This window comes from Eptesicus fuscus, chromosome 22 (genome assembly GCF_027574615.1).
Source record: "Eptesicus fuscus isolate TK198812 chromosome 22, DD_ASM_mEF_20220401, whole genome shotgun sequence".
Lineage (NCBI taxonomy): Eukaryota > Metazoa > Chordata > Mammalia > Chiroptera > Vespertilionidae > Eptesicus > Eptesicus fuscus.
The window spans coordinates 29138864-29164494 of record NC_072494.1 but is presented as its reverse complement, the minus strand read 5'-3'; the positions used below and the strand labels follow the sequence as shown (position 1 = coordinate 29164494).

Below are 25631 nucleotides of genomic sequence, written 5' to 3'. Positions count from 1 at the left end.
AAACCCACAATATCTCTGAGATAAGCCTGCAATTAAACTTAATTTCTACTTCGTTCCTCAGTTCTATAGATGGCAGAAACTTTGTCCTAGTGAATCGAGAGTAAATCGCTCATTTATCTTTTCTTTCTTGGTAGCATGTGGTTTGGGAAGTGGAGTGGGGAGTGGGCAGAGCTTAGTTAGGGGTCATCAGGTCCTGGGGACAGTGTGACCCTCAGTTGTCACCTGGTCACCCTGACACTGCAGCTCCAGGCTGTTTCCTCTGCTCCCCAACCCCAGCTCCATCCTGCTGGCAGCTGGGGGGACACTCGCCATCCTAGCTGGTCACAGGTCTATACTCGACACCTGTCATTCTCCTCTCTCACACCCCAGCTCTGAGGCCACTTTGGGTCCCTTGGGACCTGTCTCTGCCCCGAGTCTCTCTCAACGACAAGGGAAAATATCTACATCCATCCAAATCCCAAACCTGACGTTTAGAACTAGATGCAAGTTTTGGAACTCAAATGTTAAAGAAAAACACTTTTTGGTTTTGATTTTAATTTTTGCTGCACCAATCCTCTTCCAAGTGATCTGAATGCCAAGGTGTATTTGGGGGGCAAGCAGAGAGCGACTAGGTAAACAAAATCCAGTCCAGGTGAAAAACCCATCGGTAAATATTTCATGAAACGATTCTGACGCACAGGATAATAACAGTAGTTAGCTTTGAGGGCTGTTGTGAGAATTCAATGAAACGGTGCATAGAAAGGGTTCTGGACAAAAGAGAGGATTTTCCAAATTTATCCACGATTACTGTCATTAGCCATTGTGCCTGGGGTTGTAGCTCCATCTCCGTCTGTGTCATCCACTGGCCCGGAGGATGTATTAATGGTGGTGATGAAGTGTCAGGGGCGGAGGGAGGGGCTGGGAGCCATGGGCTCACTGCAATGGCTCCATTTTCTTAAAGGCTTCAGTGCAAAGCCTCTGATACAATTTGTTGGCCCACCCAACCCTGCAAATCAGAAATTGAGTTTGTATTTGATCAACGTGGCCGCGCCACTGAAGCTTCATGTGTCAACAGCTCCAACTTATCGTCACCAAGTGCTCAGGCGCCCGCCCTGCTGCCCCAGCCTCTGGTTCACTGGGCCCACGAACTTGAACCGGAAAGAATTAGCCCACACTTCTGGGTGTCGTTTCTGGGCCTGAGACTCACAGACTCCGGTCAGTCTTTGGAAACAGTGGCGCTAGGAGCTTGAGAGAGAAAGAAATGCAGCAGCATCTGTCTGAAGCTGGAGTTTTAAAAAATCTCTTTGTTTTTCATACATTTAAAAAATATATATTTATTGATTGACTTGAGAGGGAGGAAGGGAGAGGGACACAAAGAGAATGAGAATGAAAGAGAGAGGGGGTGAAAGGGAGAGAGAGAGAGGAGAGAGAGAGAAATGTTGATTTGTTGTTCCACTCATTTATTCATTTATTGCTTTAATCTTGTATGCGTCCTGACTGGGGATCGAACCCATAACCTTGTTGTATTGGGACAACACTCTAACCAACTGAGCTACCCGGCCAGGGCCATACATTTGCTTTAATCTTTTAAAGAATAACCTCTAACATGGCAAGTTTTGAATAATTTAAAGCGATGCTGTTTCATGATTTGGGGGTAAATAGGAAAAATGGACCTTGAAGTGGGTGTTGATACCTTGATTAGTTTGGGCAGGCCTCTTTGGCTGTGAGAAGCCAGGAACCAGGGCTAGAAAGCTGAGCTGTGACAAGAGGAATACATTCTCCAGTTATCTAAGTGAGAGCAGCTTGGAATTTTCTGCCTGGGGCTAGGGATGGATTTGGGAAAAGAAGATGGAAGAAATGGTTAAGAGACCAGGGGAAGATGTGGACGATGGTAGGCGGGAGCCTGGGAGACCAGCGTCAGTGAGAAAAGCCTTGTGGGGAATAAGGACTAGTGACTAGTTCAGACGGTGATTCCTAACATTTAAATTCTAGTTGATTCCTGTTCTGTGCCATCAGCCCTTTACTATGAGTCTATGTCTCACATAGGTGTTGCTTTCGGGAATTAAATGAGAAGAGTTGTGCTCCAGGCTTGGGACCATCTGGGGAGACAGGACAGCAGAGAGAAGCAGAGTGGGAGGCAAGATGCAGAGAGCACACAACCAGCCCTTCCACCGAGCAGGAGGAAAAAGCAGGGGGGAGGGAACAGAGACCCTCCCCTGCGCCTCCCTGAACTCTCCCGGGAATCACCGGTGATCTGAGGAAGGCACCAGTGCGTGGGAAGGGGCTTAAATGAGTTCCTCTGGTTATAAACAGCCACCCTAGAATAATGTGTTGACATTCGGTAATGTATTTCTGAATCGCAGTATGGAAGGAGCCACAGAGCTGGGGTGCAGGAGTGTGAGTGAGGCCAGCTGACACCGTCTATGTCTTGCGGCTTCGTTACTCTCTGCTCGCTTGAGCGTGTCATATTTTTAACACTGTCCGAAACTTGGGAGGAGTAGGAAAGTTTGGGGAAAGTCACCCTCTACCAGAATATATGGAGTTGGCTGATTTCGTTTCCAGAATTCAATCTGACTCAGTCAAAAGAGGCTGCCTTGACTCGTTCGTAGGGTGGGGCAAGGTCAGCAAGTGGAGATGTGCCACAGGTAATGGGACCAGATATCAACGCTGGCCCACACCAGGGAGGGACAGCCAGCACGTTCCTGAGTCACAGTGTGTATTTCGCTTCTCTAAGTAGGGTTCTTGAGAGAAAAATGATATTCCATTATTATTATTATCATATTATTACTTTTCCAGAAATGATGTGAATGAATTAAGGCACTTGTTTTCAGCGGAAGGGGACCTTAAGCAGGGAAATGTGAGACCTGGGCTCTAGTTCTTGTTCTAGCAACAGAGGATGACCTTCGGCAATGCCCTTAGCCTTGCTTAGCTCTGTCCTCAGTAAAACCAAAGAGGTTGTTCTAACTGCCTGTGATTTAAGGAAGTTATAACAGAAACCCACAGCTGGACAATCCATTAATCCAAAGGCTTCCAACTTTCTCTGCTCACCGCATCCCGAGCGCCTTCGAGATTCTGTTCATGGTGCTCTGAGGCCAAAAAAATACCCCCCAAGTTCCATCTCAGTGGTCAGGTCCACACAACTTCGTAAGTGTTTATGTCCTAATAACTCCCTAGCCATCCGAAGAAATAACGCACAGGAGTTGAAAAGAAAACGTGATGTTTTCATTTCATTCCTACAGAGCCACACTTACCTTCATTGTGTGACTTTTGAGCACAGTGTCTCAAACCCTGGCATCAAACCGGACCCCAACACTCTCATTTCCTGTTCCACACTGCTTTCCACTCACTACTTGGCTTTTTAAAAACATTTTAAATTTAAGTATCAGTACTTGCTTTTATATCACAGCATCCACTAAAATCTAGCTTTGCCAATATCCAGTATCATCCAAATGAACGTAGCACCGTCTATCCTGAGACTGTGAGCAACCTTAAACCAGTAGCTTGTGTAGCGTCCCACAGAAGTTACTGTGCTGCCTAGAAAGTTAGAAATACCCCGTAGCTCCTTGTGAGTCTGCAGCTTTGCTCCGGGGTGCCGAGGTAGCCAGTTTGGGAATCATGGTTGTAATCAGTGTATAAGGCCTTACTCCCAGTTTTAATGGAACCATATCCCCCTCCCTCGTACAGGGCATCCATGGGCCAACCGGTTTTCGAAAACTCACTGCCATGTTTCTGCTGACACCTGCCCTGTTAGCGAGGGATCAGTCATCCAGGTGTTGGTCTTCAGTGTCAGCCTCAAGTTTGTCGGGGACATTCAGGGTCCAGCAAGTTGCATCCTTTCTCCACTGCGGACCCACTCTGGGCTTTGTCAGCCCTTGGGACTCACCCCCCTTTTCTGGAACCCCAGTATGTGACTGCTCTCACGTCCTTCTACCCGCCAGTGGGCTCGGTCCCTTCATCCCCGCCCACTTGCTGTTGGATGTCATGGAGACTGGTCGGTGGACTCCTATTTCTCTGATGAACCTGCCCCGGGGCCTTCCCTTCTCTTGGGCCAGCCCTGATACAGTCAGTCTTCTCCCCAACTTCTTGGTGTCTTCATAACTTGTCCTCTCCCACACAATCTACTAAACCTCACCATTAGCCTCACGTCTTCTCTCAGCTGAGTTCAGAAGAAGTCTTCCCCAAATGGGTGTCTTGGGGTCCCCACAGATGAGTGAGCTGTGGTCCCAGCTGGGCTCTCATGTTCCCGGGTAACTGATTAACTCGGCAAATTAAACTCTCCCAGCTCCCAGTAAAACATTCCACAGTTTCTCCGCTCTCTCCTCTCCTCCCAGCCTCTCTCGCTCAGCAGAGAACCTGCCTCCTGGCGCACAGAGGAATTCGAAGCTCTCAGGGCGGCAGCCTTAAGGCCTGGCCCCACCCACAGACATTCCCTCTCCCTCTCGCACCTACCTCTTCCCTTCCTCTACCAGGCTTGGAGGAAGAGGCATCACCCTCCGTGCTGAAGGCTCACCCTTGCTCTGGCCTCTTGGTCCCATCCCTTCCCATGACCTCTGGACTGCCATCTGGCCCCACTGGGTAGTTCCTCTTCCAGCTTTCACCTTCTTTACTGCTTCCTTCTGTGTGACCTATGAAGGTGTTCAACTCTCCTACTTAAAAAAAAAAAATGTCTCTAACAGTGTCCCCCACTAACTGATGCCTCGTCCTCTTCCTCCCATTGGCAGACAATTCCCTGGACTCCATGCTCACTGCCTCCATTGCTTGACCGCCCCCTGCAGGCAGCCCAGGCCCCCACTCTCTCCAGCCTCAGTCTCCCACTTCATTCTGCCCCACCTAGTCCTCTGGCCACAGGAACCAGCTGTGATTCTCAGAACAGGCTGTGCAGTCCAGTCTTTGTTCCCGGACCTTGCCTTCTCATTTGTCCACCTGGCAAGCAGACCTTATTTCTAAATGTCCTCTGAGCAGCCTTTCTGGACCTTTCTCCCCTCTCCACCCACCAGGGAGAAATGGTCCCTCCTCCTTCGTGTCCTGAGCTGTTCTTTCAAGGCACAGTGTCTGTGACCATTTACCTTCCACGTTTCTGTGCTTTTCTCCAGCGAATATTGTCAGCTCCTGGAGAGCTAGGACTGTGGCTTAATTACCCCGGCGTTTCCGGTGCCCAGCAGTCCTGGCCCCGCTCAGTAACCGTGTTCAGGGAGTGAGTGAATGAGGCGGGAGCAGGCAGAAACAGCCCTCAGCTACTCCTGGAGCGGTGGGGTGGGGGAGCTACCTGGTGGCGTCCCTGCAGCAGACATCTGATCCCAAATGATTTCGTCTAGATCTCTGCACTCATGGATCCTTCTAGATTTGCCCTCATTCTTCCTCATAGCAGCTCTGACGTAGGCATTGAGGAGGAGGAAACAGGCTCAGAGAAACTACGTTTGCCCTGATCATACAGCTGATAGATAGTGGTAATAGCAGGGTTCCAGCCCAGCTCTGGCCCCTTTTACACACCCAGGCCCCCCTACATCACCTAATCAGTGTATGCTCACTGCTGGGCGCCTCAATGTGGGCACCTCAGTGATTGTCAACCTTCAGAAACGTCATGAAGACGGCAGGTCAGAAGCAAAAGCATTAAGTGCCGCATTCAGAGCCCAGTGGAGCCGTAAATGCGTGTGGGTTACCAATGATTGGGGCCGGGGATTGGTGCTACAAACACTGCCTGGCCACTGGCTTTATTTTTGCAGTTTAGCAACTGTCATTCCCATAACTAACAGGTCAGCCTCAGCGAGAAATTAGCCTTTAGCATCACTGACAGCAACGAGGGCCCGAAAAGCCTTTTCACGGAAATGGGAGCTACCCTCCCTCATTTTCCCCACCCCTCCCACCCAGGGGCAGCCCAGGAGATCTAAGTTGACCCCCCCCTGCCAGCCTCCCACCTGCAGCGCACACTCAGGTCCCCACCTGGCTTCCTCTGCCAAGAGCTCCCGATGAGCTGACACCTGGGGCTGGGGGTAGAGAGGTGGGGGGTGGGGGTGGGGGGCATCTGTTCAGGAAACTTGGAGAAGTCTGTCTTGCCTCCTGCACCCATCCGTCCGTGTCCCCCTCCCGCCCCCTCTCCCTTTGTGTTTAGTTTGACCTTGGTCACTGGTGACAAGGCTCCTTTTCCTGCCAAACCAATCAATAAGCTAAACAGACAGAAGATGAGTATTTAGAATATGGGAAGCCGAACTCAAACACAGATAGGTTATCAGTCTAGCCCAGAGCAGACTTCTGAGCAAATATTTCATTAACAAATTTTTCATGGCAACTTGCATGTTAAAAAAAAAGAGGGGAGAGGGATAGAGAAAGAGAAACAGTGGTGGGTGGGGGGATAGAGAGGAAGGCTGGCTGAATTCTTGAAGCTGAGCTGCCCTGAGAGGGGGTGTTTCAGGACTGAGGCGTAGAGAGTGGGGAGAAGGGCGGGATGGCAGAGAGAAGCCCCCAGGGAGGGGCTGTCCATCCCCTTCAAACCTTTCGACTTCAGACCTCCTTCTCCTTACAAGGCTGGCCAGTAACTTACCTCCAGCCATCTGCACGGGGCTGGAGCTGATACAGACCCCAGTTAAAGTGTCAACAGTTGGGCTCGGAGTCCTGAACTTGTCACCAGGGAGGGGCCTTGGGAGGGGAGATCCCTAGTGAGTCCCACGGGGGAGTTGGGGAAACCCAAGGAAGCACTAAAGGTAGCAAAAATAACAAGAACAACTTTATTGGCTCCCACTAAGTTTCAGGCATCCATGACGGCTCTCCAATATCCATCATGTAATCCTCACCACCAGGCCTAAGACTGTGGGAAACACTGGTCCACATGCCCATCGGTATCTGTCCTGATGGCTCAATATTTTCCTGCTCACAGCAACCCTAGAAAGTACTTTGGTTTTAGTCCATAGATGAGGAGCCTGAGATTCAGAGAGGTTAAGCAACTTGTTTGAGTTTGCACAGCTGGTAAACTATAGGGACAGAGCTGGGCACCAGGCCTGTCTGATTCCAAAGACAAGCCATTTTCAGCTCCTTTTCACTGCTTCCCTGACAGCGTCACAAATACTCTATGAAGGAAAGGTCTGCAAAATGTAAAACTACTCATCACTTCTTAGAAGCAAGAGCCAAGGGAAGAATGAATAGGGTGAATTTTTGGTTCCTTGTTGCTGTGCCTATTCCCACCTTCGCTTGTGAACACGCTGCTCCTGCCCCTGGAAATCCCTCCACACCTTATCAGCACCCATGTGCGTCCCATTCACTGACGGTCACTGGACAGGGGGGTTCCCCACTCATCTTGCACCATTTCTTCTCATTACTCTCTATTTTCCCTTCAGAGCACTTAAGTCAATGCAAATTATCAATCTTTGTGCGCAGTTTATTGAATATCTGTCTCCTAGATATACTGGATTGATCACGATGATGACGACGATGATGATGATGATGTCAATGATAACAGCTAACCTCTATTCAGTGCTTACTACAAGCCTGGCACTTTCTTAAGGGCTTAGCATAGTTTAACTTATGTAATCTTCTCAAGGATCCCGTGAAGTAGTAATGGTTAATATTACCAATTTATAGAAAAAGTAACTGAGGCGCACAGAGGGAAAGGAACTCGCCCGGTGCTCCTTAGTGAGTGAGTGACAGAGCAGGATATGAACTCAGGTTCCAGAATCCATGCTCTTCATCGTGGTGATATATATGGCCACACATTCCTCCCATCTTGGTAGATACAGGCCTTAGAGGTGGGATCCGCTTCTCCACCTCTCGAATCGGGGATGCTCATGTGATTTGCATTGACCAATAAAATGCAGTAAAAGCAATGCTCTGGCCCTGGCCGGTTTGGCTCAGTGGATAGAGCGTCAGCCTGCGGACTGAAGGTCCCAGGTTCGATTCCGGTCAGGGGCACATGCCCGGGTTGTAGGCTCGATCCCCAGTGGAAGGCGTGCAGGAGGCAGTTGATCAATGGTTCTCTCTCATCATTGATATTTCTGTCGCTCCCTTCCTCTCTGAAATCAATAAAAATGTAAAAAAAAAAAAGAAAAGGAAAAAAGGCGATGCTCTGTGACTTCCCAGGCTAGGCCTTCAGAGGTTTTGTAGCTTCTCCTTTCCCCCTCTTGGAATGTTGTCCTGGGACCAGCATGTATCGGAGCCGGTCTGGCCCAGGCCTGCCTGTGAGGGAGGAGGACTGAGCCTCCCCGGCCAACCGCCTGCACCAACAGCCGGACCTGGACATGTTGCCGAGTGAGGCCATCTCAGACCTTGCAGCCCAGCCAGCCTTCCGCAAGCCCATGACTGAGCCAGGCAAAATCAGCAGGGCACCAGCCAGCCAACCCCAGAGTCATGAAAATGAATAGATGATGGTTGCTCCGAGCCACTAGGTTTTAGGTTCTGTTGCACAGAGAAGCTAACTTAGCTAGACATGTCTCGTTCGTGCTGTATCCCCAGTAACCTAGATGTCCAGACACGTTGATGGTAAAAACGTGTCGCCTGAGGGAGCAAGCAGAAGTGGGATTGAACCGGGGCGACGCCAGGCCTACAATTCATTATGGAACCCACTCGGTGTGACACACCCGGAATTCCAGAACAGACGACAATTTAAAAGTGCTGGCACTCGCAATTCTATTGTTGCTCTCAAGTTCTTATCGACCTAATTTCAGAGCATGTGAAAAAGTCCTTTGTTGACATTTAAATTTTTTCTCCTTTATGTTTTCTTCTTTTTTTAGGCTCGGTCAACCATTATCTTGATATAAGTTCATATTAATTTGTATGATTTGGGGATCCATGTCTATCTTCCCTCTGGAATGGAAACTCAGAAAGGGCAGTTCATGGTTATAACCCACCTTCTGACTCATACCAGGGGTTTAATATGTACTGATGAATGGACTGGGTTTAAAATGTGAATGTATTCATTTTAATTTCCACTTTCCTTAGGCTGGTACTGAGCTCTGATCTGCATTTTTCAGTTTTCCTATTTAAATTCTGAATTGTGGAATGCTAGAGGTGGTAGGCAGCTCTTTTGCAGGAAAATGAAGTTCGTAGGATGGCACGTTGTCCGTTGTCACACAGCTAGTTTACAGCAGAGTCAGGAATTGAGGTCACGTCTTTTTCATTTTGCAAATGGGTAGACTCTGACGCCCCATTACACAGATGGGCAAACTGGGGCAGAACCAGCACCAGACAGCAGATGACTCATCTTTCCCCTGAAGGCTGTCTTCACCAGTCCACACTGACTCTAGGGTTAAGCCTCTGACAGCTCCAAGCACTTTTCTCTCTTTCATGTTGCTCTCAAATATATTTCTATCCTTGTCAGACCATCCCCCTTGTTCCCATTTAACCTGAGAAAGTTAAACCCACTTTTGATCATCATGTGAAAATCTGTAGCAAAGCGCTTCCTTCGAGGCAGATGTTTGGAAATACTGAGCTGCAGGCGCTCAACTTGTCAAGTAACTTTTCAGATGATGAAAAAGGGGGAAATGTAGGTCAGAAAGCAATAAAGTATATTCACATCCGATATATCCTCCTGGTTAAGGAGCTGACTTTGAATCTCCACCTTTTACTAAAATGAAACAAAAATCCAAATCCAACCCAAAGCATTACAGCTTTAAGTACTGAAAGTATTTATTATTTCGAGTCAAGTAATCCAAAAGCATAATCTCAAGAACATCTCTGCTCCAGGAATGTCTCCAGCACCATGGATTTGACGTGATTCCTTTATCCAGATGTTTGTAGAAAAGGCTGGATGGCATGCGGGGAATTAAAGATTTATTTTTAATATTTGAGAAAAGTCATATTTCTAATAACAGCCTTAAAATGTGTCCTCAATCTTTCTCATTATTGTTTCCTTAAGTAGCAGTTCTATTCTTTCAAATTATGGGACTATAGGTTTCCAAACCTTAATATTTAGATAATGGAAGGACACGGTCATTGAATATTAACTATGGCATTGATATTTACATCAACTTCATTTGCAGAGACACTTTTTACCCATGAGTAGTTATAACCAAGTCTTACAAAAGATCACTTTTCATGGGGCAAAATCTCCAACGAATTGCTCACATCCCCCATAGAGTAGACTATGCAAGACTTGCTTTTGAAGACTATGGTATGTTTGCAAGTGTCCCTTAAAACTAAATGTGTCCCACCAAAGACCCCAACAGTTACTGTGTCCCTCCTGTGTCCAGGCATGCAATAAATTACCTGGGGATCTGAGCACCTTATGGGCAGATATCTCCCTTATCTAGTACCCCCCACCTGGAGAAAGGACATTCCAAAACATGCTAGATTGTCTGAGTGGACTGAGTTTGCCTGCTGGAGAAGACCCATCCAGGTTCTAGTGGCAGAGAGAGATTTAAAATTAGGACATCTCATAGTTATAAGTTGTATCTATAACAGGCACTAAAAGGTCTCAGAGATCATAAATTCTCTGGTTGGGAACCCAAAAGGCACCTACTGCGAAACATTCTTTAATTGGTTTGTTACACTAAAAATATATATATATCTACAGACTCTTTCTATGGAAACTAAAGTTTTGATATAAAATGATGCAGCTGGGTTAACATCTAAGACCTGAGCCCTAACATCAGTCCCCACAGGGCTGGTCTGTGTGTTTAGGGGATGCCAGCTTCCTTGTTGTGATTTCAGGGAAACCCAACGGTCCTCCCAGCCTCTGCCTTTCGTTTAGTTTACTGTCTCGAAGGCTCTAGGATTCAGTCTTTTATTTCCAGATTTGGAGACTTCTAAAACACACAAATGCTTCTTTTTCTCAACCTTCCTATGATGCTTCTTCCTGCCAGGTCATCTCCCATTGCTTTCGCAGTATTAATGTCTTTCAACCTCTCAGAAACCTCTGACTTAGGGATGGATGTTGTCTCATTTTGCAGATGAGGGACTGGGGCACAGAGAGCCCAGGTAACACATCAAAGGTCACAGAGTCATAGCTGAAATCAGGAAGTCCGCCCCCACGGCCAGTCTACACTAACAGGGCACCAGTGTGACTTCCAGGGCCTTCCTGCTCCTGGAGAGGTTGGGGAGTGGAGGGGGTGCATACCGACAGGATCGCTTTGGTGGGGATAAAGTGGAATGGGGAGGCCTTAAAAGGGTGGAACGAACCAAAAGGAGGGTGTCAATAATGAGGAGGAAATCTGTTTATATCTTACTTAGGACAGCCGCTGAGAGAAAATTGTCCCAATGGAGTTGCAGGGGGGCCCCTTAATTATGGAGCCTGACCCCTCATTTCACAGATGAGGGAGACTGAGGCCGAGAGAATGGACTGAAGACGGGAGAGAAAGGTGCTGAGATTTCCCAGCTAGTTAGCAGCAAAGCCAGGACGGGGGCTCATTGCCCCGATGCTGGGCCCAGGGCCCTCTCCTCTGAAGGCGGCCCAGTGGGCTCCAAGCACGGAGGGGCTGGAGGAAGCTCAGTAGGAAGGAGCCCTTTCTCCTTGGTTCTCCTTGTAAATGTGTGCTTTGTGGGTGGCACATGGTTAGACAGCACCACACGGAAGGGCATTTCCATCCCGCTGTTCACATGCATTATTTTCTCACGGACACGCTTTCTGGGAAGAGAAGAGCGCCTTGTTCCCTGGCTCAGGTTGCTTTTGGGGAGCAGGCAGTGCAGCTGAGGGGAGAGGCAGGGTTCATTGTCACTCTCCCGTCGCACTGAGCCATCGTGCCTATCCGAGGAGCAGCCCAGGTGAACCTGTGTGGGCTGGCGTGAGGGGAGAAACAAAGAACGTGGCTGGAAATGAAAAGGATTCACATATAAATTAAAATCAACCCAGGGGTCATCCTGCATGGAGTCCTGGCAATAAGTCCACAATAGGGGTGAACAAGTGAAAAAAAGTAATCAGAAATAAGAAAGAGGCATATGCGAGGCATTAAACATCAGGTGCGGACGTGGCCAGAGAGGATTACAGAACAGAGTCCAGAGAGTGCAAAAAACAGATAAGAAAGGCAAAAGTGGCGAATGAAAAGGAGATTGCACTCTTTTTTTTTTTTTTTTTTTGAAGGTTAAGAGGAATCTCAGGAAAATTTTCCAAGTGCACAAGGAACACAGCGGTCATTGAAGGAGACAGTTGGATGGCTAAGACCTGGGAAGAGTAATTTATTGAAAAAAGAGCTGGATGTGGCTAAAATATGTTCAGTACATTTTTTGCCTTGGAACTCTCAGGAGGATGGTGAACAAATGTTAGAAATGGACATATCTTACCTAAGGGAAACCAAAGAAATAGTGAAGAATAATAGCAAGAACATGCCAGGAAGAGAGATTCAGAAATGAAGAATAAAAAGCAGGAAACAAAACAAAACACCATTAGAGACTTCAGTCCCAGGCAGGACATATGCGAACACACTTGGTAACAAGTAACAGGAACTTAAGGAGTGAGAATGTAAAGAACTAAAGTTTTTGGGGATACAAGTCCTATGAGTAAATGATTGCTGGTGCCTCCCCGCTGTCTTAAGTGTTAGCTACCCTTGCCCTCTATTTCTCTTCCTCCTCCTTCCTATGTCCCTTCCCAATATATATTGGAAATCTGCTCAATGCCAGGCACTGTGCCATATTTTGGGAAGCACGCAGATGAATAAGATGCTATCTACTAGTATGTCCCTCCTCAGTGCAATTTACCTTTGGGAAGAGCAGACACGCTCTGTAAATAGTTGTATGATGCAGCCATACGTTGCAGAGCTGAGAGGGGCTGAGTGGTGTAGGAAGAAGATGCTTGGGAGGTCATCTTAGATTGAGACCGCCAAATGCCACCTTTATGGAGGAGATGAATTAACAGTAAAGCTTATTAGACTAATAAGGAATAATCATCCCAGAATTTTTGGTTTTATTTTATATACTCTTTAAAGGGTTCCCATAAAGTCAGATGTCAGTGGTGTGAGGTGTTCAAGGGGAGATATTCTAGGAGCCCTTACATTTTGTTGTTTGGGGGAAGGTCTACAAACGCTGGGGATCTGCTTGTGGATGAGGCTGGAGAGCTGACTGTGCCGTTGATCCTGGCATCCAGGGTAGGGTGAGTGGCCCCCAGGGTAGGGGCATGGGGGCTGAGCTGAGTACACTTGTCTTGGGGAACCCCCACTTCTCCACATAGAGTGAGGGATGCCTGTGGGAGCTGAAGAGCACTGAGGTGTCCGAGGTAGGAACAAGGGTGGGCAGTAAGGACAGTAAAACTCGAAGTGTCCCCCAGGAAAAGCAGGTAATCTGATTATACAGTTCAGTGTAGTGACAAATAAGGGAATGAGGCTCGGGACAGGAAAGTTAGAGGAAGGACAGAGCCTCCCCTCACAGGCCGTAGACTTGAGAGGGAGAATCCGAGTGCAGATAGAATTGTAATGTCTTTGGCACCAGGATCTGGAGCAATAAAAGAAATTTGAACGTTATTTTGGATTACATGAATAGGAGAACTGAAAGTGTCCAAGGTAATTAGCTTAGAGTTATAAAAGGGGATGGTGAGTGGTTCTTGACCGAGGAAGCTGAGGGAACTAACTGTCTGCTAAGGCTTCCTCATTCCCTGTCACTCTTCCCATCACTGCTGTTCACTGACTTTAACCTTGACCGTGGTTCTCAGCCCTGTACTTGAGAACAAACATGGATTAGTCATAGTTGCTCCTTTTCTGATATTCTTATTGAGAGGCAGGCCGGTGGGGGGAGTGGGAGAGGGAATCTGTATCATTTGAATCCTCCTCCGACCTTTGTGATTCTGATATGCTTTCCTAGGTACCCCTTCCTTTCCAACGCTTTCCAATAATCTATCTATATAAAAGGCTAATATGCAAAGTGTCCCCTCGGGAGTTCGACCGGGAGACCAGGAGTTTGATCACTCGTTATGACAAGCGTGTGCTAACTACCAGGGTGCTGCGCGGAATGAAGGAGAAAGCCCCTGCCGGTAGCTAGGGAAGGGAGGCCTCGGCCGGCAGCCAAAAGGCCCCGATTGGCCCTGATCACCGGCCAGGCCTAGGGATCTTACCTGTGCATGTATTTCGTGCACGGGGCCGGGCCTCTAGTATAAAATATAGATGATTGATTTCTCCTTCTCATACTGTGTTCTATGACTTCCAGGTGCCAAATAAGTTTCTCAGAAAGAAATTCGTTATCATCAGGTACAACTGTATCATTAATGATACATTCTTTTTTAAATTCAAATAGGAACGAGTGAGTTCACTGATTTAAAAATTTCTGTTCCATTCAGTGGTTTTTGACTGCTCGCTGGGATAAATATTCAAGTTTCGATTTGTGACAATGCAGCTCTCTTAACCTTTATTCTCAAAACAATAATTATATGCAAATATGCTGGAGGTACATATGTACCTGTAAAAGCCTAGTTTTCACAGCAGAAACTCAGAAATAAATACCTTTGGGTACCTTTGGCTCAATCAAGTTTCAACAACAACAAAATATGATGGGGAAAAGGGAAGTCGTGTATATATAACTCCAGGCAAGTTATCTCACCATGTCTTGTTTACACCTGATAGTACATCCAGCAATTAAGCATTTAGCTTAGTTCTTTAAGGTCAGGCTGCAAAGGAGTCAATTCAAGTTGGGGTGTCCGGGCCAATTTCACCTGGGAAATCCACTTTCTACCTACAGCAGGTGTGTGTCTTGGCTGGGAGAACACGCTCTCCCAGGTGTGGTGGCCCCGAGTGCTCTCTGGGACATCGGGGTGTTGGTTTAACGTTAAATGTGGGCACATCAGGCGCGGCTACAGGAGCCCTAAAGCTACTCTGTCTCCAGGGGGGAGAGTTTACTTTGAAATGGTTGGGTGTGCAAGGGACATGTTAAGATAATTCATTTCGTCGGAGTGACAGGGAAGGAGGAGTGGGAAGGGATTGAAATTTACGTGTAAGCCAATCTCTCTAGAGAATGTGGAGAATGTCAAGTTCAGAAGCCCCAGGGGATTTGGATGCCTGTGAGCACAGTTCGGACTCCGCCCACCCTCGCCTGAAGGTCTCTGAGCGTGCCAAAGGGGCCAAAGTGATGTGCTACCTCCCCAAGTGAAGCCCCAGTGTTTTCATTTAGAAAAACAAGGTCCATTTTGAAAAGAAAAAGTCAGTGATGGCTCGTTGGCCCCGTTTAACTTAGCGCACATTGACCGAGTACCTACTGTGTGCAGAGCTCAGTGGCAAAGACTGTGGAAGGTTCTAGGGGGCTCCTTTTCAGGCACTTGGGAAGCCATGCCTATGTAAGTAAAGGAAATATGCAGAGGCTGGAATAGTGACTGTAATGGGAGCACAGAGTGCAAGTCACGTCCTCTGACTGTATTTGCACCCCGGCCTTATAACATAGCTGTGCCTGCAGCAGCGGGGAAACCCACGCCATTGTCCTCCTTGAGCACAGTAAGGCAGCGCAGTGATGCAGCAGGGTGTATTTGAGGGTTGGGAAGAATCATTCTCATTGATTCAGTCACGTGGCATATTTACCCCGACGTGTGAATTAGCAGTCTCCGAGTCATTTTCCTTCAGAGACTAGCCCGGAGCAGGGAGGGTCCATTCTGTATTTTAAACATTGGGGACAGACGTTCTCACAGCCTTCTCTGGTCGTCTGTTTCAGTCTGGAACCATTTTCATGTTAAGGAAATTCTTTATGTATGGCTGAAATCCCTCCAAGAGCTCAGAGCGCCCCCTTCTTCCCACCCTAGCCAGCGGGGAGACCTTTCCCAGACCTGCGGGCCTATTTGAAACGACTAACAAGTCCCTAACTAGAGGACCCGCCCGGTTACTGGTGCGTGAACCGGGCGAGCCTGCCCATGTCAGAGCGGGGAGCAGGGGCCGTGTCCGAGGAGGCCAACCTGCCGGCCGGGCCAGGTGGAGGGAAATTAAAAGCCATCGGCTGGGCCGTGGGCCGGGGCAGTCTGGGAGCCGGCGAGGTGGAACGGCGGGGCGAGCCTCCTTGTCAGGCCTCCGGTGGCCCTTTTCAGAGTGCGAGCAGACCTTACAAAGAGGCACTGACCTGGCCTTTCAGATGACGAGCGGCTCGCCGTGATAAGTAACCCCGCGGGGACACGCTGCGGAGATGGATGGTAAAGGTCAGGCTGCATCGGGGAGAGCCTGACACCGAGGCGGGTACGAAACGCGCTTTTCTTCCTTCCTTGAGCACAGGGTAGCTCCAGCCCCCGGACGGGGCCCGTTAGTATGGAAAAGACCCCCTTTCAGGAAACAAGAGTTTATTTATTTATTTTTTAAAGCCATCTTTTTATTTTTTTAATCATATTTTATTTAGAGAGAGAGAGAGAGAAACATCCATGTATGAGAGGAACATCCTTCGGTTGCCTTTCACATGCACCCACACCGGGGATCAACGAATTAGCTTTTCTAAAGCATGACTTGGATCACATCTCTTCGGCTTAGAAGGTACTGGCTCCAGATTACCTACCAAATGCCGTGTGAAACCCTCAGCCTGGGGCTCAACATCCGGTCTCGCCTTCCTTCTGTTCCCTGCCTCAACTCCCACCAAATTGGCCAGTTTCCCACGCCCGAGCTCACTTCACCTTTTCCCTCACGGCCCCTTCATTCATGATCTGCCACAAGTTTTGCCTCCCCAAATCTTTCCCGTAAATCCAACTCACTTGCATTCATTCATTTAGTCATTTATTCAGGTGTGTTCGTTCAACAAGCTTTCACCCGAACAGTTGCTGGCCATAGCCTCCGGGAAGCACTCCCTGGTTTCCCTACCTGGGAAGCGCCTGCTTCCCCTTAGTAACATTTAGTGCTTTGGGCTCTGAGAAGATTTCTCACAGGCTGCAAGGCAGGTCCTGGTTCTGCCGCCGGCACTGTGCAAGCCTCTGTTCCCCCATCTGTGAAGGAATGGTTCCCTCCTGGCGGGATGCTGTGGGGATTAAATGTGGTAGCGCTGAGTCTAGTGTCAGAGCCCTTGGGGTGAGCGCTTACTGTTCTGACGATTATTATATTATTATAATCCATTCCCCTTGAGACAAGGACTGTGACCTATGCTCTCTGTCCTCTCCAGCACTTTCTTTCAGACAGTGTTTGCAATAATCATTTAATCGGGTTCATTTGGTTGCGAGATGCAGAGACCCCCCGCTGAGACACGCAGGTTGACGCTAAGTCTCTGGGCTGGACTGGAGGACTCATCAGGTTCCCGAGGTCGCTCTTCCTCTCGCCACGTGTCAGCTTCTCTCTCTGCATCTGTCCTCTCTGTCCTGCGAATGGCTCTGTGGCTGATGTACAGGCAGGACCCGCTACATAATTTGCTAGGTTCCTGGCAAAATGAATTGAGGAGGGTCCCTTGTTTAAAAGGCAGGAAAAGAATGCTGTGAAATGGGCACTAAAATAAAAGCTTTTTCTTCCTTCAGAGGCCTCCTCTCTCCTTCCTCTGTTTCCAGTTGTGTGGTGTTTGTATTTGCTATTTAATACTGTCCTTCTTCAGGCATGGAGATGCGTGCAGGGCAGTACAGACCTACACTGGGTTATAAAACAATATGTGTGCTAAAATCTCCTTTTGTTTTAAAATCTGTATCTTTATTTCTATATGAAGTCTGGAAGATTATATTAAAAAATGTGAACAGTGGGTTATCACTGGATGATGGTATAGAATAACCCTCCCAATACACATATAAATAGATATACAGCTTAAATTTTCCAAAATGACTATATATTAGTATTTCCCCCAAACAAACAACAACCCCCCCCACACACACACTTATCTATGTCAAAATAAAAAAGGATTAAAATTTTAACAAAAGTACCTGAAACTTGTAGATAAGAGTTACTATCCTTAATATATAATACATTCAAGTAAATCACTAAAAAAATCAATAGGAAAATTGACAATAGGTGTGAATGGATGGTTCACACAAAAAGAGTACAAATTGCCAGCAAAATGTTCAACTTCACTCTTTAAAAAATAAATTTAAATGGCAACAGATACAATTTTTCTGCAAGTTGTCAAAATTACAACGAATGACACACAGAACTGGCATATATTAGACCAAATAGGAATAGTTACATGCTTAGGAGGATATTTTGGAATAGCCCTTCGAAGGTCAATTTGACCGTATATATCAAAATGTGAAAGATACATGACTTCTGACCCTATATTTTTACTTATAGGTTTGACTCCAAAGAAGCATTTGTATTATTGTTTGTAATAGTCACAGATTTCAAATGTCCAACAAGCTATCAATACAAGAGAAGTTCAGTAAATTTGTTATTTCAGTCCATTCAATGAAATAATCATGTAGCATGAATAGACATCTAAGTTATATTGTTAAAGAGTTAAAGAAAAATATATATTACAAACCCATTTATATAAAAACTTATCTGTATATCTTATATAATAAAGAGGTAATATGCAAATTGACCATCACTCCAACACACTAGATGGCCGCCCCCATGTTGGACACAAGATGGCTACCACAAGATGGCCAGCAGGGGAGGGCAGTTGTGGTGATCAGGCCAGCAGGGGAGGGCATTTGAGAGGGACCAGGCATGCAAGGGAGGGCAGTTGGGGGGAACCAGGCATGCAGGGGAGAGCAGTTAGGGGTGACCAGGCTGGCAGTGGAGGGCAGTTAGGGGCAATCAGGCCAGCAGGGGAGCAGTTAGGCATTGATCAGGCTGACAGGGGAGTGGTTAGGGGGTGATCAGGCTGACAGGCTGAAGCAGTTAGGGACAATCAGGCAGGCAGGCAGGTGAGCGGTTGGGAGCCAGCAGTCCTGGATTGTGAGAGGGATGTCTGACTGCCTGTTTAGGCCCGATCCGGGATCGGGCCTAAATGGGCAGTCGGACATCCCTCAAGGTGTCCCAGATTAGAGAGGGTGCAGGCTGCACTGAGGGACACGCCCCCCCACCCCCATGCTCGAATTTCGTGCACCGGGTCTCTAGTTACATATAAGTTAGTTAAACTCTATTAAACATTATGTGTGAGAATATAAAATAGATGATGTTATGGTGCCATTTTGTAAGATAGCAGGCATGTCGCATATATTTTTGTGCTCCCATGAGGACTGCTGTCACTGGTGCCCCTCGGCAGTGGCACGGAAGGATGGCAGCACAGTACTCTTGCCCTGAGAGCTGAGTCAAGGAGCAGAGACAAAACTGGCTGGTCGCAAAGAATAGACAGTACAGGACCCCGTGTTGTTGGCTGCTTATCAAACAAAGCGTGTTCATGCTCGCAACAACCCTGAGAAGTCCATGTGGATCCCCATTTTTCAGATGGCCAAACTGAGACTTACCTAGAAGCACAAGGTGGTGCTGAGTACATGGCCAGTCATTTTCTTATAGTCCTTAGATGACCAGAATTCCACAACTTCCATACCCACATGCCTCTTGTGGCCATGGCCCATCACCTCCCTCAATGCTAAAAAAAAATAAATAAATTTTAAGTAACCCATCTATGCAGATAGATCTAGAGAAATATGGAAACCCCAGACATAGTCTAATGACATATGAAAATTGGCAAACATTTCAGGCAGATTCTAGTCCCTCCCATTTTTCTCTCTGCTGTAGCTTCACAGAACTTCCTTCATCTTTTATATCTTACTCAATATTTACAGTGATAAGACCCTTGGAGAAGCCCTTGATTCCAGGCCCGGTTCTGTCACTGGCTGCTTGTGGGCTCTGGGCAAGCCCAGCAGTAAACACCTGCTTTGTTTGCCCACCTCCAGATGAAATGGGATACGGGAGAGCCCTTTGAACCCTATAAAACAGCGACGGTGACAAGTTTCTCCTCCACGACACGGGCTCTTTTCTTCCCACCTCTCTGATTGAAGTGTCGTCACACGGAAGCAGGGAACAAGGACGTTTTCTCCCTAAGACTCAGCTCACGTGCCTCTCCCTGCGACATATGGGGATCTTGCTTTGGAGAACGTGCTTGGCCAGGTGAACAGCTGTCGCTGGGGGCCCTTCTGAACGAGCGGCAGTAACTCTGGTAGAGGGAGCTTACGGAGACAGCTTAACTGCTTTGCCGCGAGAGTAGGCTACTTTGGGTTTCTCCTTAGTTTCCACCACTTCTGGATTTATTTCTCCTGCTTTTGTGTATTTGGTGATCATGGACGTTGGCATTTGCTTGGAGAGATGTTCTTTGGGGACCCCGGATATTTGTAACTTGACAAAATATACGTTGGCTGGCAAAATGTACAGAAAAAAAAAAAACTTTTATCAAAAAGAAGTAGAGGAGGAAACATCAATATGTATTGAACACCTTAGAATAAGTTCATCTTTTGTCCTAGTCATTCCATTGTAAAGGGTTTAGCTCTCAGATAATACTGGATAACTTGAAATTATGTAGTATATTTAAGGAGGTTTATCAAACTATTGCTTAAGATGATAAAAAATGATCTTATTGTCCAATTATAGGGGATTAGTTAAATAAATAAAGGCACACCCACACAATAAAACATACACTGTTCTTAGAAATGATGGGGCAGGTGTGTTATGCATATATACAAACATATGCAGAGGTAGTCTGTTGTTAAAATTGGGTTATAAAACAATAGGTGTGGTAAAGTCTCATTTTGTTTTAAAGTCTATATCTTCATTTCTATATAATGTCTGGAAGATTATATTCCAAAATGTGAACAGTGGTTATCACTGGATGATGGTATAGAATTATCCCCCTCCCCCAAAACACACATATAAACAGATATACAGCCTAAATTTCCCCAAATGACTATATATTATTATTTCCCCCATAAAGATGAAATGTATAAACACAACAGAATTTCTACTTACTGTATCAAGAACTCCAGTGAGGCCCAGCCGGTGTGGCTCAGTTGTTGAGCATCGACCCATAAACCAGGAGATCATGGTTTGATTCCCAGTCAGGGCACTTGTCCAGGTTGGGAGCTCGTGCAGGAGGCAGCTGATCAGTGATGTTTCTCTCTCATCATTGATGTTTCTATCTCTCCCTCTTCCTTCCTCTCTGAAATCAATTAAAAAATATATTAAAAAAAAAAAGAATTCCATCGCTTCTTGGCCTTTTGGCTCAGATCAAGGGTAGTATCTGTTCTTATTAGTTTAATGTCTGATATGTCCTCTATCCGAGGAAATATATTAAATGTATTTTTAGAGTAGGGAGATGGAATAGTAGCTTGCTACGTCCACTTCACGCATCGACCCGGTATTGCAGTACCTCCGGGAATGGTGCACACACAAAAATAAAATAAAAATAAAAAGAATTCCAGTGAGGAGATTTCAGTAACAAAGACCTTACATCTACCAGGAATTACTGTCCTGGAAGTGAAATCTGCAGAATATTCAGAACTTACAGCAATCTCCCTTGTTCTAAATCTCTGATGACTCTTGGTCAGTTTCTCTCTTTTTAATCCTTAGACCTTTGTGTTAAAAGTGCTGAATTATCTGTTTCCCCCACAGACCTTGTGGGCAGGGTGCCTGGCGGAGGACATGGCACAGAGGGGCTCTCTGTAAAGGTTGGTTGAATGAATGGCAGAGGGAGAGGCATCCATGAAGTATGTTAGAGGTTTATGGAGGGAGAGAGATCAATGTTAAGAACGGTGTAATAGATTGTGGTAGTTGACATGACTTTGAAGGCTTTATCCAGGCAGAAATGGAGAGGGAGGCCATCAATTCCAGGCAGAATGAACCACAGGTGACCAATAGCCCCGAGGCGTCTCCTGGGACATGGGCCTTCCAGGGCAAATGGGGATGATGCTCACTCGATGGTAGAACAGTGTGGTCAAGGCAGGAAGACAGAAAAGCAAATTTGGGGACTATGTCACTCAGTTTGGCAAGAGTATGGCTTAGGAGTAGGGAAACCATGGACTGTGAGGCTGGGAAGGTAGGTTGGGACTTGTTAAAGAGGGCCTTGAATGCCTGGGTGAGACTTGCTCTTCCTTTTGTGTAAGTTGAAAAACCAAACATACTTTGAACCCTAAGGTTTAACTCCTCCAGCACACATTAATATCTCTCTCTCTCTCTCTCTCTCTCTCTCTCTCTCTCTCACCTTTGACTCTTACCTTTGACATGGTTTCTTCCCCTTATAAAACACACTTTGAATTAATAACCAAATCCAAGTGAGAACCACATTCCCTTGTTAGAGGGAAGTCGCTGGTGGGGACAGACTCTACTGAGCCCTCTACCTTCACATCTGGATCCCCTGTGACGTGTGCCGAGATTCAAGACATGGTCTGTGGCATCTGGGGAGCAGGGCAGAGGTGGGAGGGGGGGCCCTAGGGAGTGACCCTGGCCCATCAGCATCGTGCTGCTGAGCGGGGAGCCACAGGCCACGCCTGGAACATCTGAGCAGAAGCTCGGGGCGTTCCGGCATCGGGGTCCACGCAGAAGGCCATTGCCATCGGCATCCTGGTCTCCCTGTCTGTGCACTATAAAAATTGACAAAAAGGGCCTCGCTGCTGAGTTTCGGACTGAATGTTTAATGCAATTAATGCATATTTCATAGCACAATAACTGCCAGCGCTTTGGTCTGCCATCCTCCCTGGCTGAGTTATGTACACAGGCATTGTGAGCCCAGCCACGGAGGAAGTTGACAAATGCGTGTCTGTGCAGCATGCCCGGCCCTTTCCCATGCAGATCAGGGCCTCCCCATTTCAGAACGTCCCTGAGCAGCATCTGAAACCCCCTCCACTGAGCTGGGTGAATGCATCTTCCCTTGGAACCACCTCTCAACAATCCCTTGCCTGACGTCCTTCCATTTGCTCCCCTCCCTAGCCCCAAGAAAAGTATAACAAGGGGGCTCGGTGCCAATACCGTCATGCCTCGGAGTGAGTCTTCGTGATTCCTCTCGTTACAAAATCCCTAAAAGTGAAGACAGTGAGCTGTCCCCCTGGTCAGCCACTTCGTTTATTCATTGATCAGTTCTGACAGTCCTTTTTCGCAAGGCAGCTCTGCCCCCAGGATGGTTTGACATAAATCAGGGGCTCCTCCGCTCACCCGCTCATCACGAGTGATGGATTTGGCAGGTTTTCAGGTTCCTGGGAAACAGAGCTCTGGGCCAGGAGAGCCAGACTGGGGCTCCGAAGGCGGCATTCAGCACGAGAGGGGGATCCACAGACTCGCGTCTCCTGCTGTTTTTCACTTACTAGGCACCCAGCCAGCCCTTTGAGTCTTAGTCGTAACCCCCGATTCAACATCAAGAAGCTCCCGGTGCACCTCTCTTTGTGCAATACCCGTGTCCCCGAAACGCTGTCGATAGTGCGGCTTCTGTGGGTAAATGTGGGCCTGTGTCTAGCGACTCTCATTACTTAGAGGCATTCTGGGTTGTTTTCTTTAACATGTAAACTTTTCCTTCTCCCTTCCCCCAGTCACTTTGTCAAATATTTTTTTAAAAATATATTTTATTGATTTTTTACAGAGAGGAAGGGAGAGGGATAGAGAGTCAGAAACATCGATGAGAGAGAAACACCGATCAGCTGCCTCCTGCACACCCCACACTGGGTATGTGCCCGCAACCAAGGTACATGCCCTTGACCGGAATCGAACCTGGGACCCTTCAGTCCGCAGGCCGATGCTCTATCCACTGAGCCAAACCGGTTTCGGCTACTTTGTCAAATATTTAAGGAAAGGAAAAGAAACAAATTTAGAACCGATTTAAAAGAATGCGAAAGCAAAACCTTCTCTAACCTGCGCATGCCACTCTCTGTCCGTTTTGTCGCTGTGGGTTCTTAGAGGCCGGGTCTTCCTATGTAGAGGTACAGTTAAATACCCAGCAAGTCAAAACAGCTGGCTGGCTTAACAAAATGGAGACCGCTAAGTTGAGAAGGTTCGACTGAATGAGAAATGTATCCTTTAAAGCGCAGTCTTACTCAGCACGCTGCCCTTCGCAGGCCGGGCCCCCTTCTGCTGGAGCCCTGCCCTGGGAGAGAGCGGGAGAGTGGGGAGACTCGGGCCTCTGAGGCCAAGACTGGGCTCGAATATGGCACTCAGACATGAAGAAAAGAATATTTCGTTTTCCTGGCCAACAAGAGGATTGAGTTGGATAAGGAAGAAGGTTCTTGAAGCACTGGCGGACTGTGGGGACATGCGGTGTCATGGTTACTAAAGCCTTAGACTCCCGATCCTACACGCCTGGGGACTTTGAGTTCCTCACCTTCTCCAAGCCTCCCTTTCCTAACTATAAAACAGGTATGAAATAAAACTTTTCATATATGTTTTCCTTTTAAATAGATGCTTTGAATGTTTTAGGAGAGACATAACTTGTTGGACAGTGTATGAAACGTTATTTTACATTTTTATTTTTTATATTTATTTGAGTTTACATTTTAAAACATTTATGAGATATCTTGGGGTAGCAGTGGTTAATGACAAGATAGAAATTTGAGGAGTACAACTTGGTACTAGGACATCTGTACCGGTATAATCTATTGTGTGCTCGCCACTCGAAGTCTAGTCTCCTTCTGTCACCTCATCTTTGGCCCTCTTTACCCTCTTCACCCTTCCCCACCCCTTCTCCTCTGGTAACTTCCCTGCAAGGCCATTCCAAGGGTCTGATGAGGTAGTGCCCAGGGGCCTCTTAGCATGACACCTGACCATTGAAAGCATTCAGTGACTAGAGCTTGAGCAGGGTAGACTGTGCTTTGATCTGTTTTGATTTTCCCAGCCTCTCTGTGATATTGAAAGGACATCATTATCCCCATTTTGCAAAGAGGATATTGGAACACAGAGAGATTCAAGGTCTTGCCACATCACAACATGAGTGAAACACAAGTGAAGACGAATGAGTTCCCAGAGCTCAAGGATTGCTGCAGTCAACCTCACCCCTTGGGCCCCGGGCAAGGCTGCACGAAATGAGAGTCCTCACATCCTCCCCGGCACCCAGTTATCTGTCCTGAACTGATCTGGGCTGGAGAGGCAAGGAGCCATCCTCACGCGCCCCAGATGTCAGTCCTCCGAGGTTTAGGCTCCTCCTGTCCCTCTTGCAACATGGCAATTGCTTTCGATTGTTAGGGGATTATTTCTGCCAGGGATTGTGCTAGAATAGATAGTGTACCATTTGCGGATTTCACAAATGACGTACTAGGCCCAGAGAGGGAGAGTTTCGTGCTGAAGGGGAATAGCTAGCAAGTTGTCACGTCTTGACCACAATTAATTAGGTTAGTTAGTTTGACTCCAATGAGGGCTTTAAATCACTTGACTATATGCTTCAGGTTCAGGTTTAAGGTTCTCACAGGCAGAAATGACTGATCATCAGGCTTGCCTGAGGGGCTCATAAAATAATTCAGATTCCTGGTACCACCCTTAGAGACTCTGATTCAGCAGGTCTAGGTGGGACCAAGTATCTGGATTTTTAAAAACTCGGGTGAGTCCTGCGACCAGCCAGACATGGGAAGTCAGCTCTAGGAAACATGCCCAGTTGCCCTCTGGGGTGTCCTTCCTTGTAGATGGGATAATTCACTTCTTCCTCATCCTTATTTCTGGTGCCTCTCTCACCTTCCAGTTCGGGGTTTCCGTTCAAACATCAAATGTTGATGGAGAGCCTCCAGTGAGCAGGACACACTGGGTCTAAGGGATCAATAACTTAAGGCTCCAGGGCCAACTGTGCTCACAGCCAGGGCTGGTGCACATGTGAGCTTCTGGAAGCATATTTCTTTGCAAGATTTTCAGCTTTTTTGCCTGTGTTTCTTGTGCTATCTGTTGTCCCAGAAATCAAGTCCCCTTTTATCTGTGTTTTCACAACACCACATAGAAATTAGTACCTGGTCCCACGGCCAGTAAAAATGGTTGACAGCA

The 25631-nt window shown here is 47.2% G+C and overlaps 1 long non-coding RNA gene and 1 other non-coding gene across 2 annotated transcripts in view; both read left to right on the top strand.

Annotated features, from left to right (window-relative positions):
- LOC129147853 (uncharacterized) overlaps positions 1 to 25631 on the top strand; it is a 262892-nt gene that overhangs the window by 153859 nt on the left and 83402 nt on the right. The window lies entirely within an intron of this gene.
- On the top strand, positions 20890 to 21079 carry LOC114233171 (U2 spliceosomal RNA). The gene has a single exon (XR_003619311.2). It is a non-coding gene; the product is annotated as a U2 spliceosomal RNA (small nuclear RNA).